At 39.1% G+C, this 12,811-nt stretch overlaps 1 protein-coding gene across 6 annotated transcripts in view; it reads left to right on the top strand.

The window, feature by feature from the left end:
- Window positions 1-12,811, top strand: part of LOC131901433 (periphilin-1-like) — a 333,338-nt gene that overhangs the window by 32,958 nt on the left and 287,569 nt on the right. The window contains exon 2 of one of the 6 annotated variants that reach the window (XR_009376551.1): window positions 4,993-9,288. The exons of the other annotated variants lie outside the window; for them this stretch is intronic. The gene's annotated coding sequence lies outside the window, so the exon portion shown is untranslated. Of the gene's footprint in view, window positions 1-4,992; window positions 9,289-12,811 lie in introns of those variants that run through there. 6 annotated transcript variants of the gene reach the window in all.

Here is a 12,811-nt window from a genome sequence, read left to right as displayed (position 1 = left end):
GATTGGCTTGGTCTGTTTGGAAGGCATCCAGGCAGTGGGACCAGAGCCTGTGCTCATTGCATGAGTCGGCTGTTTGAAACCTAGGGCCTATGCAGGATCGCTTGGCTCGGCCTGGGAGGATGGGACTGGACTTACCTGCACTGAGTCTACCAGGTTGATCTCAGTCTGCAGGGAAGGCTTTGCCCTGGAGGAGATGGGAATGGGGGCGGGCTGGGGGAAGGTGAGGGGGGTGGGAGGGGGAGAACAAGGGAATCGTGGCTGATATGTAGAACTGAATTGTATTGCAAAATAAAAATAAAAAAATCCTACTAAAAAATAATAATAATTCTGGCCTAAATATATTTTATTAATTTTGATCAAATAGCAAACAAAATTTGATATATGTAAATGACACATTTCAGATTCCATTCTCTGGCTATCCTGCTGTTTTGTTGAGACTCCAAGGATTCATAATTTTGCTTTGACAAAATTCACCACTGTTATCATATTGCTAATATGTCTAAAGATTTTGACATTTTAAAAAGGTTATTATAAACTTATTATAAACTTCAGGAGATCGAAACTCACCAGCACTCACAAGCCAAGAAGGACTGGAAGAATTATAATGTGACTACAGATTATTTCTCCCAAATTTTCTGTGTTTTCTTCGGCTGGGTAGTTCCCTCTCACTCTGGGCTGATATACTCTTCTCTCATCAGCTAAAACGATGCATTTAATATTCCATAGGTACACCTGTGGTGATATTTTATTTGTACTGAAATGTGATTTTATTTGTATGTTAATAAATTAAATTGCCTTTGGGTCAGAGCTAATAGCAAGCCATAGCAGAAGCCTGGCAGTGGGGGTGCACACCTTTAATCCACATCACATGACAGACAGATCTCTGTGTGTTCAAGGACACAGCCAGCATGGAGACATGTCTTTAATCTCAATACCAACCATAGAAGACCTGGAGGTCTGTATAGACAAGCAGTGATGAAGAGGTCATGTGGTTGGGTTTACAACCAATGAGAATGCAGAACAGAAAGTCAATAAAAAAACAGATACACAAGAAGTAGGTCTCTTTCTGAGGGGAAGGACAGTAGCAGCAGGAAGGGTAAGAAGGTGGTTTTAAGTCTCAGCTGTCAGCTACTGCTCTGACCTCTTAAGCTTTTAACTCTGCATTTGACTCTATGTTTCTTATTAAATAAGACTGTTCATCTACATCTGGTCCCCAGTGTTCCTGGTACAAATTCATGAAAAAGCCACTTGCCTGTGGCCTTTCGGGCCCCCGCTCACACCTGAGTTACACATAGCCAGTTGTGGCAGCTTGGCGGCCTGCCAGCTGACTGACTCCCTAGCTGGGGACAGCTCGGCCTAGGCCCCAGGACTGACCAACTGAATGTAGCTACACCAGTGCTATGAAAAACTCAGGCCTGCCAGAACTACCGCTAATTGCAGTAGCTACACTCAACTACAGATAGAGCTGCTGTTGGCTGAAATGTCAAAGCACCTGGTCGGAGCTTAAGGAAGCCTGAGCCCAGGCTCGACTGGACTCAAGCGGGAACACATGGCTAGATATAAGCATTTAGACAGAACTCTTGGCTATGCTTTCTTGTTCTCTCTCTCTCTCTCTCTCTCTCTCTCTCTCTCTCTCTCTCTCTCTCTGGAATCACACCTCGGACACTAGGTAGCTGTTTTGAAATTCCCTCAGATTTCTACTGTTCTATGCAGACTTGGTAAGTCAATTAAGGTATCAGATATTTTAAAGGAAAAAACTACTTAAAAGAGAAAATTTTTTCCACATTAAAAAAAAAAGGGTTTTATGCCGGGCGGTGGTGGCGCACGCCTTTAGTCCCAGCACTTGGGAGGCAGAGGCAGGCGGATCTCTGTGAGTTCGAGGCCAGCCTGGTCTCCAAAGCGAGTTCCAGGAAAGGCGCAAAGCTACACAGAGAAACCCTGTCTCGAAAAACCAAAAAAAAAAAATGGGTTTTATGTGTACATTGGTAGAAAATTGGGCTTTGTTTGATAAAATTTTAGGCAGTCTGAAAATGGAACAACTATATGAGCAGATTAATGTTGATGGGATTATGCACATTATTACTTTCCTTATCCTTATTTTACTATTTAAAAAGATAGTCAATTTGAGTGCCAGGATAAAAGCTTCCAAAGACACCAACAGCTCTACCTTTAAAATGATTAACAGACAAGCCTGTATGGGTTCATCAATGGCCTTTAACAATAGAGAAACTGCAGGCTTTAGAAGAGCTGGTAGAAGAACACTTACATGCTCAGCATATTGAAGAATCAACCAGCCCTTGGAATTCTCCTGTATTTGTTATTAAAATACAGGAGAATTAAAATACTCTTAATTATATTACATTAAATTAAATTATCATATTAATTATAATATTAGTATTATAATTAATATAATTTTTAATTATTATAATTATCATAATAATATTAAACTATTATATTAATATTAAAATAATTAAAAATTAATATTAAAAAGAAATCTGGTAAATGGAGAATGGTAACAGACCTTAGAACATTTAACAAAGTAATTCAGCCAGTGGGCTCTCTACAACTTGGAACTCCTTTGCCTACTCTGTTACCAAAAGGATGGCCTCTCATAGTAATTGATTTAAAAGACTGGGTTTTTTTTCAATACCCTTACAAGAAAAAGACAGAGAAAGATTTGCCTTCATGGTGCCTACTTACAATAATCCTCAACCAGTTAAGAGGTTTCAATGGAGAGTCCTCCCACAGGGAATGTTGAATACCCCAACCCTGTGCCAATATTTTATACAACAGCCTTTGGAAGTGACACATAAAAAATTTCCTAAATCTCTAATTTATCATTATATGGATGATATTTTACTAGCTGACTCAAATGCAGATACTTTAGAAAGAATGTTTGAAGAGGAAAAGAAAATTTTGCCTTACTGGGTATTACAAATTGCTCCTGAAAAGATGCAAAGAGGAGATTCTATTAATTATTTAGGATATAAAATAGGTCTACAAAAAAATTAGACCCCAAAAGGTGCAAATTAGGAGAGATCGACTACAGACTCTTAATGACTTTCAAAGATTATTTGGAGACATTTCTCATCTATGAAATATTGTTGGGGTAAAAAATGATGAACTGAATAATTTGTTCAAAACCTTAGAAGGTGACAAGGACTTAAGTACTCCAAGAGAATTATCACCTGAGGCTGAGAAAGAACTGGCCTTGGTAGAAAAGAAAGTACATGAAGGGCATGTATATCGTAATGATCCAAAGCTGGATTGCATTTTGGTTATTTTAACCTCTAGGCATTCTCCTACAGGAATATTAATGCAGAGGGAAGATATTATGTTGGAATGGATATTTTTCCCAAACAAACCAAATAAAAAATTAAAAACTTATGTGGAAAAAAAATCTCTGACTTGATTTGGAAAGGAAAATTGAGACTTCACCCATTAGCAGGAATAGACTGAGTAGAAATTATCCTAACTTTAACTAAGGAGGATATTGAAAAATTATGGACAGAAAGTGAACCTTGGCAAAGAGCTTGCAGTAATTTTTTGGGAGAAATTAATAGCAAATATCCAAAACGCGATAGAATTAATCAAATAAAGAGAGATGATTGGATTTTGCCTTGAATTGTATGGGAAATACCCGTATATGGAATTCATACATTTTGTACAGATGCCAACAAACAAGGAAAGGCAGGTTACAAATCAGAAAATTTAAGTAAAGTGGTTCAAAGTCCTTATAATTCAGTTCAAAAATCGGAATTGTATGCTATTCTGTTGGTATTAATGGATTTTTCAAAACCTCTCAACATAGTTACTGACTCTCAGTATGCTGAAAGAGTGGTATTACCTATTGAGACTGCAGAATTTATCCCTGGTGCTTCAGAACTAACTTCAATATTTATTCAATTACAAGATAGAATCAGGAAAAGGAGTCAGTCATCCTTTATATATAACTCAAATCCTATCCCATACTGGTCTGCCAGGCACTCTAGCACAAGGCAATGATAAGATTGATAAATTATTGATAGGAAATGTGCTGGAGGCCTCAGAATGTCATAAAAAACATCATGTCAATAGTAAAGGTTTAAAAAAGGATTTTTCCATTACCTGGCAACAAGCCAAAGAAAGAGTAAAGAAATGTCCTACATTTTCCTTTTACAAACAGACACCATTTCCAGAACAATGTAACCCAAAGGGCACTCAGAGGAATGAAATCTGGCAGATGGATGTGTTTCACTTTTCAGAATTTGGAAAATTGAAATATGTACACCATACCATTGATACTTATTCAGGATTTCAATGGGCAACTGCTTTGAGATCTGAAAAAGCTGATTCTGTAATCACTCATTTACTAGAAGTTATGGCCATCATGGGTATACCTGCCCAAATTAAAACTGACAATGCTCCAGTCTATGTCAATGTTAAAATGAAACAGTTTTTTGCTTATTACAATATAAAGCATATTACAGGTATACCACATAATCCTACAGGCCAAGCAGTTATAGAAATATCAAACAGAACTCTAAAGGATATACTAAATAAACAGAAAGGAGTAAAAAAAACCCCAGAAATAGACTGCATAATGCTCTATTAACTTTGAATTTTCTTAATGCCAATGAGAAAGGAACAACAGCTGCAGAGAGACATTGGATAATAGAAAAAACTACAGAATTAAATCAGCCTATATACTTTAATGATGTGCTGACCTCAGAATGGAAACCAGGTTATGTGTTACATTGGGGACGAGGTTTTGCTTTTGTTTCTACAGGAGAAGATAAGCTGTGGGTACCATCAAAATTAATAAAGGTTCGATTTGAACAAGAGAAACCTCTTAATTAGAGGAGGTGATAGCTCATCAACCAACATGAACATCCAATTTAAACTAACTTATACCAGTAACACATGTCTTTTCATTTAATCAGATAATAACTTGCCAAAAAGGAACATCCCCAAAATTAGTCTTGGGGAAAGGTTTTTGTTTTTGTCTTTTAGGAGAATGAAGGTTAAGGAATCTGAAGAACACTGGACAAATGAGACAACTGAAGAAAAGGGACAAATCATCTATCCCAGGAAGCAGAGTGAAACGGCGTATGGGTATATATCTAAAAAATTTTATGCCTTCCTAAATGTTTGTTTCTGCTTTTCTCTAAAGATTTAACACTATTGGTCTTCTAATAGTCCCAGTCCAATTAAAATTTAAAGCTGACTTTGGAGTTGGAGAATGGCTCTCTCCTTCTTTAAACTCAAGCATGTTGTTAAAAGGAAAATGCAAACTCCATGTATCATGCCAGAAGAAAAGAGCCATCTTCTGCTATGGGACAGGAGAAAAGCCAAATTAATTAAAGGACTATTCTAATACTAATCTCAACTCTTTGATTCTATTTTGATTCTTTAAACTTTTCTTAAAGTATAAATTTTATATCAAAACTTACAAGATTAATATATATATATAGATATATAGATATATATACATTTTAAACTTTGTTAAGATATGAATGGTCATATAGAGTACTAATTAATTCTAGAAAAAAGGCTTCAATTAGCTGCATATATATGTCTTTGTGTTTGAGTCTCTTATCAGTTTTCTGCCGGAAATCACAGCCAGGCCTAACATCAACTGAAGTCTCCAGGAAGAAGTTGGGGCCCCACAACAACATCAATTCCACATGGACAATAATAACATCACTAAGCTGACAAACATCATCTACAGATCAGCTTTGAACTACAAGGTGCTCAGAGCAATTTTGAGATGACTAGATGAGATGATGCAGTCTCAAAGACTACTTGAATAAGGACTTGAGATAAACCCTGAACTTTGGCATTATACACAGAATGAATAATGAAGGATATAGTTACCTTTCCTAGAATTTGACAATTAACCTAAAATTTTTCTTTCAGGATAAAGATAACTTCACCCACACCCAGCAGGAAGCAATTTTAAGAATACGACACACACATTCTCAAAGAGGTGGTGTGGGGCGGGTGGTTTTTTGGTCTTTTTAATGGGTTTTGGGTCTGGGATAATTTTCATTGTTTAGGGAGGTTGGTTACAAGTTGTTGTCAAGGGTTAGGAAAAAGGCTAAGCAGATTAGATTTAAGGTTCTTGTTTAAAAAAAAAAAGAAAGAAAGAAGGAAAAGACAATTACTAGTTTTAAATACTTTACATTGGAATGGATTGTTTTATATTGTATACAAATTATATATATTGAAATTGATATTGTTAGAAAATGCTATATGTGTATTTCTAATTGTACTTATACCGTTCATTTAACAATGCAGTTTTTGGATCCTTGAATGTTATTATTACCAACTATTAGGATATAAAGAAATGAAAGTTAGTAGTTAGACATTACAATAGAACTTGTAGTCATATTAGATATGTTTTAAAAATTGAGCAGATATATTGTAGATAGGTCATCTTCAAACCCTTCAGAGAACTACAGAATATGGCATTTAAAATGTTTTAATAACTTAGAAAATTTTTCTTTTTTGTTATGACTATGAGACATGTCGGCTCCTGGCAGTACCAATCTACTTCAGAGAAAATATGGGCATTGAAGAAACTGCATATGGAGTTAACTTTCATTGTGGCAAAAGTTAGCCACTGGACAACAAAGTATCCTTGAATCAACAGGACAAAATGGACATACAGGACATGAAACAAAGGACTACTGATTCTTGATTCTTGCCAAAACAAGTGTGGTTATGGCTTTATCAAAAGGCATCTTCTGAGGCCAGGACAATATGGCACCATCCCTGAAGTGGCCTTCAAAACTCGGAAAAGGTACAGTGCCCTTTTCTTCGAAGGCAGCTGAACAGGCAGTGGGCCGATGGCTTCTGATGTGCAATGGAACAGCAGCTGAAACAGTTATTCTTGAAGAGTAATTAAGCTCACGCCTCTCAATAGTAGACTGGCATTTGATAGAGGGATGTGGAGAAGAATGGGATGCTGAGATGAAGCCATATGTACACAGCCAAGAAGAATGGACAGCTGAATTAAAAAACCATCAACAATTTCCAGAATTTAAAATCCTGAATCATGACATGACACTAGTGGAACTCAGGTGTTTCTGGTATATGGACTGCTCTCACCCAATGTGAGGTTGAACTGTTGACCCTGTGTACATCCTACTTCACAACTGAGTCTGTCAGTTATGCTAAGCCTATAGACTGAAGATGATGCCCCAACACTGCAGAGAAACCTCAGATGACTGTCCAAGTAGCTGGAAGTTTCTGTCAACTCAAAAATTTTTTGGAAGTTGCTTGCATGCACGTTCAGTTTTTATTTTTGTTAGCTAATATTATTTCCTTCTTGGGTCTCTGAGGGAGTTGAAGATTAGTTAGTTATAGTTGAAGGTTAGTTAGTTATAGTTGAAGATTAATTAGGATAGAAAGTGAATTAGATACATTTTGGACTTAACAAAATAGGATAATGAAATTATTATCTCTGAATTTGTCAAATACAAATGGACTACACATTGTTTAGACATTTATTATTTGTATATATTATATATAGTTATTGTACATTTGTATATAGTTTTTCTTTTGTTAGTTATAACCTTTTTCTTATTAAATGTAAAATACTGATCCTCATTCAACAAGGTACTAGAAGGTACTCTCCAAGTTAGGCAACCTGCTTTCTATGGGTGCAACAAAAGCATGTTGAAGTTCAAAGATGGTTTTAAGCACAGCTCCCTACTTCCAATTCTGTGAGCAGATTCAGCCCACAGAACAGGTATTCAGAGGCCTGCCCCTGGATCCAGGGAGTGTCAAGTACCACAAGGGACCTCAGAGGACAGGGATTCTACAGACAGGTTCCCACCCAGACCAGAGGAGGACCCACCACACTGTATCCTCCACCTCACCATCTGCTCCACTCCATCTGGGGACAGCAGCTTCTCATTCACCATGTCATGGTTTCCCAGCTCAGTCATGCTGTCTGCTCAGCTCACTGCAGCAGCACTCACAGCACACCACACCACACAAAACTGCTGGTGCCAGCTCCTCTTCAAAGAAAAGTCTGAAGCCTGGGGCAGCAGGAGGAACCCTGCACCACTTTTGACTGGCAGGCCACCTGGAGAACCTGATTGGCTAATGAGACCTGAGTGACAAGACCACATCCCATAGGGTCACAATGTGTTTAAAAATACAGCACAATTGTTCCTGTCCCTCCCTTCCACCCCAGACAAAGACTTTTTCTAGATCAGCAGAGATATGCATATCAATAACACTTGCCCCTGGCTGCAAAAGTAAACCCTGCTCTCTTCCTGCTCTCCTTAGGCACTTCCCCTTCTTCCTCCTGGAAAGAATGTGGTTAGCTAGATGTACAGACCACTATACTATGTAGGGTGGAGTGATTCCCTGTGACACAGGTAGTAGGGTGCCCAGAATATTAACAACAAAAAAGATACTTAAAGATACACAAGGAGTGTTTGTTGTGTGACTTCACACTGACATCACATGAACTGAAGGTATTTTTTCCCTGCTAGTCACTGGGACTTCAGACAACCAGCAAAGAAAAGCAGGAACTAGATCACACACAAGATAATAGGTCTTTCTCCCATCAGAAAGTTGGATGTTGGTTCCATTGCTTAAGGAGTTTTATTCCTGAAATTTAGAGGAAACAGTTGGAAAATTAAATAATAATGAAGAGTAGCCTTCATGGAAAGCTGAATACTTAGAGAATAATGGAGCTATGAAGAATTCATTTATGAGCACCATTGTTAGCCAGTACATGTTCCTTCCTGGGCAGGTGAAAAAAGAAGACAACTGTATTGTTCAAGCTTTTCTACATAATCAGGACTGGTAGAATGAATCTCTCCATTAATGCAGAAAATTGATTTCATAGAATGTCTTACAAGCATGCAGTATGGGAAGGAGATCCTTTTAACTAGCCCTACCTGCTGTCTGTCTCAGGGCTGGAAGATCATTGCAGAGAATTCCATTTTTTAAGCTTTATTTTATTTTATGTATATGGGTGTTTGCCTCCAGGAGTCTGTGCAGAGTTCTTGCAGAGGCCAGGAGAGAGTTACAGGAGATTGTTAGGTATAATGGAACCTGTGTCCTATGTAACAACACCTGGTGCTGCTTTTAACTGTTAAACTATCTCCCTAGGACACTTCTTTAATTAAAATTTATTTTCATATATTTTAATTGATATGTATGAAATCAATTTCCCATTCCTTGTCCTCTCTCCATCCCTTCCCAAATTTTGCCCTTTTAATTTTTTCCTTGTTATGCATGGGAGACTCTTATGCACAAAGATATGAATAAATCCTGCTGAGTCCATTTCTGTTGGTTGTGTTTATAGAGATTCAAGGATGAACACATTGTATTGGACATGCAGTTGGGGATCTCATCCTTGCCGGAGGCTAATTCTCCCACCTGAAGGAGAATTCCACTATTTAATGAGCAACAAGTGTCTTATCCCCAAGTAATCTAGGTGCCTTGGACAGAAAACATTATAAAGAATAGAAAATATTATCCAGAATAGTAAACTTGAGGTGGCAAATATCACCTCAATGTTAATTGCTGATGCCATGACCCTGAAGTTTGGACCTGCAGGGAAGACTATGGATACCCTCCTATGCCAATTACAGTCTCCTTTAGTTCTGTGGTCCTCCCTCCAGACCTCATTGACCATTCTCATTTTGGATGACTTTGAAAACTTGAAATTCCTACCTCCATATTCTAGGTACCATGATTACAGACCTGAGCCACCATGTCTGGCTTAGGTTCCTTCAAATGCATTTAGTGCCCGGACTTCCCTTCTGAAGCACAGGTGAGTGCCCTAGCTTGCCCCAGACCCCATCCCTGGGCACCAGCCACTCCGGGGAAGACCTGCCCAACTTGGCCCCAGGTTCTGGTCGCCGGGCAGGTGCCCTTCTACCCCAACCGGGAAGGATCCCCTTCTCCAAGACCCTTGGCAGACCCTGCAGTCTCCACGCCCTGCCCCCACGCCCATCTGCCTGAGCCCCAAGCCTCTTTCTGAGACTTAGAGGCCGGCCCCTCAGCTCCCATCTTGCCCTGGACTTCCCTTCTGAAGCACAGGTGAGTGCCCTAGCTTGCCCCCGACCCCATCCCTGGGCACCAGCCACTCCGGGGAAGACCTGCCCAACTTGGCCCCAGGTTCTGGTCCCTGGGCAGGTTCCCTTCTACCCCAACCGGGAAGGATCCCCTTCTCCAAGACCCTTGGCAGACCCTGCAGTCTCCACGCCCTGCCCCCAAGCCCATCCACCTGAGACCCAAGCCTCTTCCTGAGACACCATGTCTGGCTTAGGTTCCTTAAAATGCATTTAGTGAGGCATTAGAATGATGGGATGAGTTACATGAACATTTATACTTAACTATATTCAAAACATACTTATCTCTGTGAGCCTGGCTTTTATCATCTGCAGAATAAGGACAGAACTCTTACCAGGTCATTGTTCAGTTATAACAGACTCAATAATAAAGAAAAATAAAATTTCTCAAAGTTGTAAGACAGTAGACATTAAGGCAGGAAAGCTACATTTATTGAGAACCTTCTTCTGTAACTGGAGATAGGATCAGAACCTGTGTTCTGGCCACTTTAACTAGGCAGGCTCAGTCATTCTTCGTCAGTAAGCCAATTAAATGAATCAAGTTATTCAGTGAGTGACATGCTCACCTATAATGCAGGCACACTGGCAGCAAGGTGAACAGATCTCTCTGATGTCCTAATACTGCCTAGTCTATAGTGTTAGTTCCAAGCCAGCCAAAGAGTCAAGCAATACTATTCTCTACAAAAAAAGAAAAGAGAAATAGAAAAGGGAATAAAGCAAATTATAAATGAAAATTTAAAATGATATTTATTCAAACTAACTAATTTGGAACTATAAAGTACATATGGGATAACTAACCTGTCCTTGGGTTCTTAAGATGTTTAGGTAGAAGGCAAAAGATATGCAAAACTAAGCAATCTAATACAGCCATATAATGAATTTTTCCCATCTACAAAAGCCTCTCATATTCTTATCTGGAGGATTCAAGTCTTTTCCCACAATGACATGCTCAGTGAAATTAAAATTTCATGTGGTTCACTACTTGTTAGACAAAGAGAGATATCAGTGTCTGTTTACAACATCCTTATGCCTACCAGGTATGTAGATTACAGGGATTGAGAGGGTGGAGACAGAGGAGCTTTAAAGCCCAAGTGTGAATCACAAAATGTGTGCCTGCAAGAACTTGTCACTGACAGCTACATGTAGTTGTCAAAAACAGGAAAGAGTAGAAGACCTAGAGTGCACTGATTCACTGAAAACATAGGGTAAAAAATACCTTACCAGTTAAGAAAACTGAGTATTCTTTCAGAGCATTCAGTTTCCATTCCTAGTACATACAGAAGCTCACTATTATCTGTAATTCCAGGATCAGGAGTCTGTAGCTCCAAATCTAGGGGATCTGACACCTTCACGCAGACATCTGTCAATCTTGATCTTATCTATTCTTATGTAATAATTGGAATATTTGGAACATCAGACACTTTCCCTTAGATTCTGGCCCATCTTTGGGTGGAACCCTCAGTGGTGTCAGCTTAAGAATCCAGATGATGCCTACCAGTAAGCCAGTTATGACAGATATACCTGGGTCCCTAAGCCTGTCATGGCAGCTGTGTGGTCAAGCTGTTTTGTGCTCTTACACATTTCACCAATATCTTTCAGGCTTGTGCCCAAATGGGATTGAAATGCTGCAGCTGTCTACTTCTGGGTGCTGCCTGCATGATGTACAGGACCATCAACTGACCCTAGTCTTCTCTTTCTTCAGCCAGTCATAGGGAATACCTCATGAGACTCTAGGTTAGTGCTTGGCAGCGTAAGGCATTGTAACAGGAGTAGAAACCTGTAACTGGAGTTTTTTCTGGGCCCACAGATGCTCAGAACTAAATAAACACACAAAGCCTTATATTAATTAAAACTGTATGGCCTAATGGCTCAGGCTTCTTGGTAACTAGATCTTACATCTTAAATTAATCTCACATGTTAAATTAAAATTACATCTTGCTTTTTATGGCGGCAGCTGGTGGCGTCTCCTGACTCAGCCTTCCTGTTCCCAGAATTCTTGTCTCTTTTTGACCTGAATATGCTTCCTGCCTGGCTACTGGACAATCAGCACTGTCTTTATTAACCAATCAGAGCAACACAGTCACAGCATACAGAGCAATATCCACAGCAGAAACCATAGGCATTTTGAAAACTTCTTCATGGAGTTTGCTTGTTCCTTTAGGACCTGCTTGGGCCCAATCACTTATACACCACTTCCATTTCATAAGAGATGGTTGCTGTTCATGTCTTACTTTATGACTGGTTTGGTGGCATAACACCCAGTTCATCATGGGCAACACGTTCAGGTAACATGGTTATAATGTTGGCCTACCTTCAATTATTCAGTTTCTCAGTGACTGGGGTTGATGACATATGACTGTATGCTTGGTCATACATATTTTTAAAAATGGTTCTATGGGCACTAGTGGCAGACACTTGAATTGATTTTAATAGGTATTGTATTGTTCCAATTTTCCAATTCTCCTATTTTTAATTTTTTTTATTTTTGTTCTTTTACTGTTTATATGTGTGAGTGTGTGTGCCATGTGTGCATTTGTAGACTATGTAGCACAGGCTGTACAACTCAGAGTGTTCTTCCTGCCTCTGTGTCCAGATGGCTAGTACTAAAATAATGCACTACCACACACGGCTTGAAAAATAGTTTTAATGGTCTAAGTCTCCTCTTCTTATGGTGGCCAGCAAGACCATGAGATGGTGTCAGAGCCCCTGATGCTGGCGTTACAGATAGT

This window comes from Peromyscus eremicus, unplaced genomic scaffold (genome assembly GCF_949786415.1).
Source record: "Peromyscus eremicus unplaced genomic scaffold, PerEre_H2_v1 PerEre#2#unplaced_82, whole genome shotgun sequence".
Classification (NCBI taxonomy): domain Eukaryota; kingdom Metazoa; phylum Chordata; class Mammalia; order Rodentia; family Cricetidae; genus Peromyscus; species Peromyscus eremicus.
The sequence above is the reverse complement of the archived record's forward strand: the minus strand, read 5'-3'. Positions and strand labels throughout refer to the sequence as shown.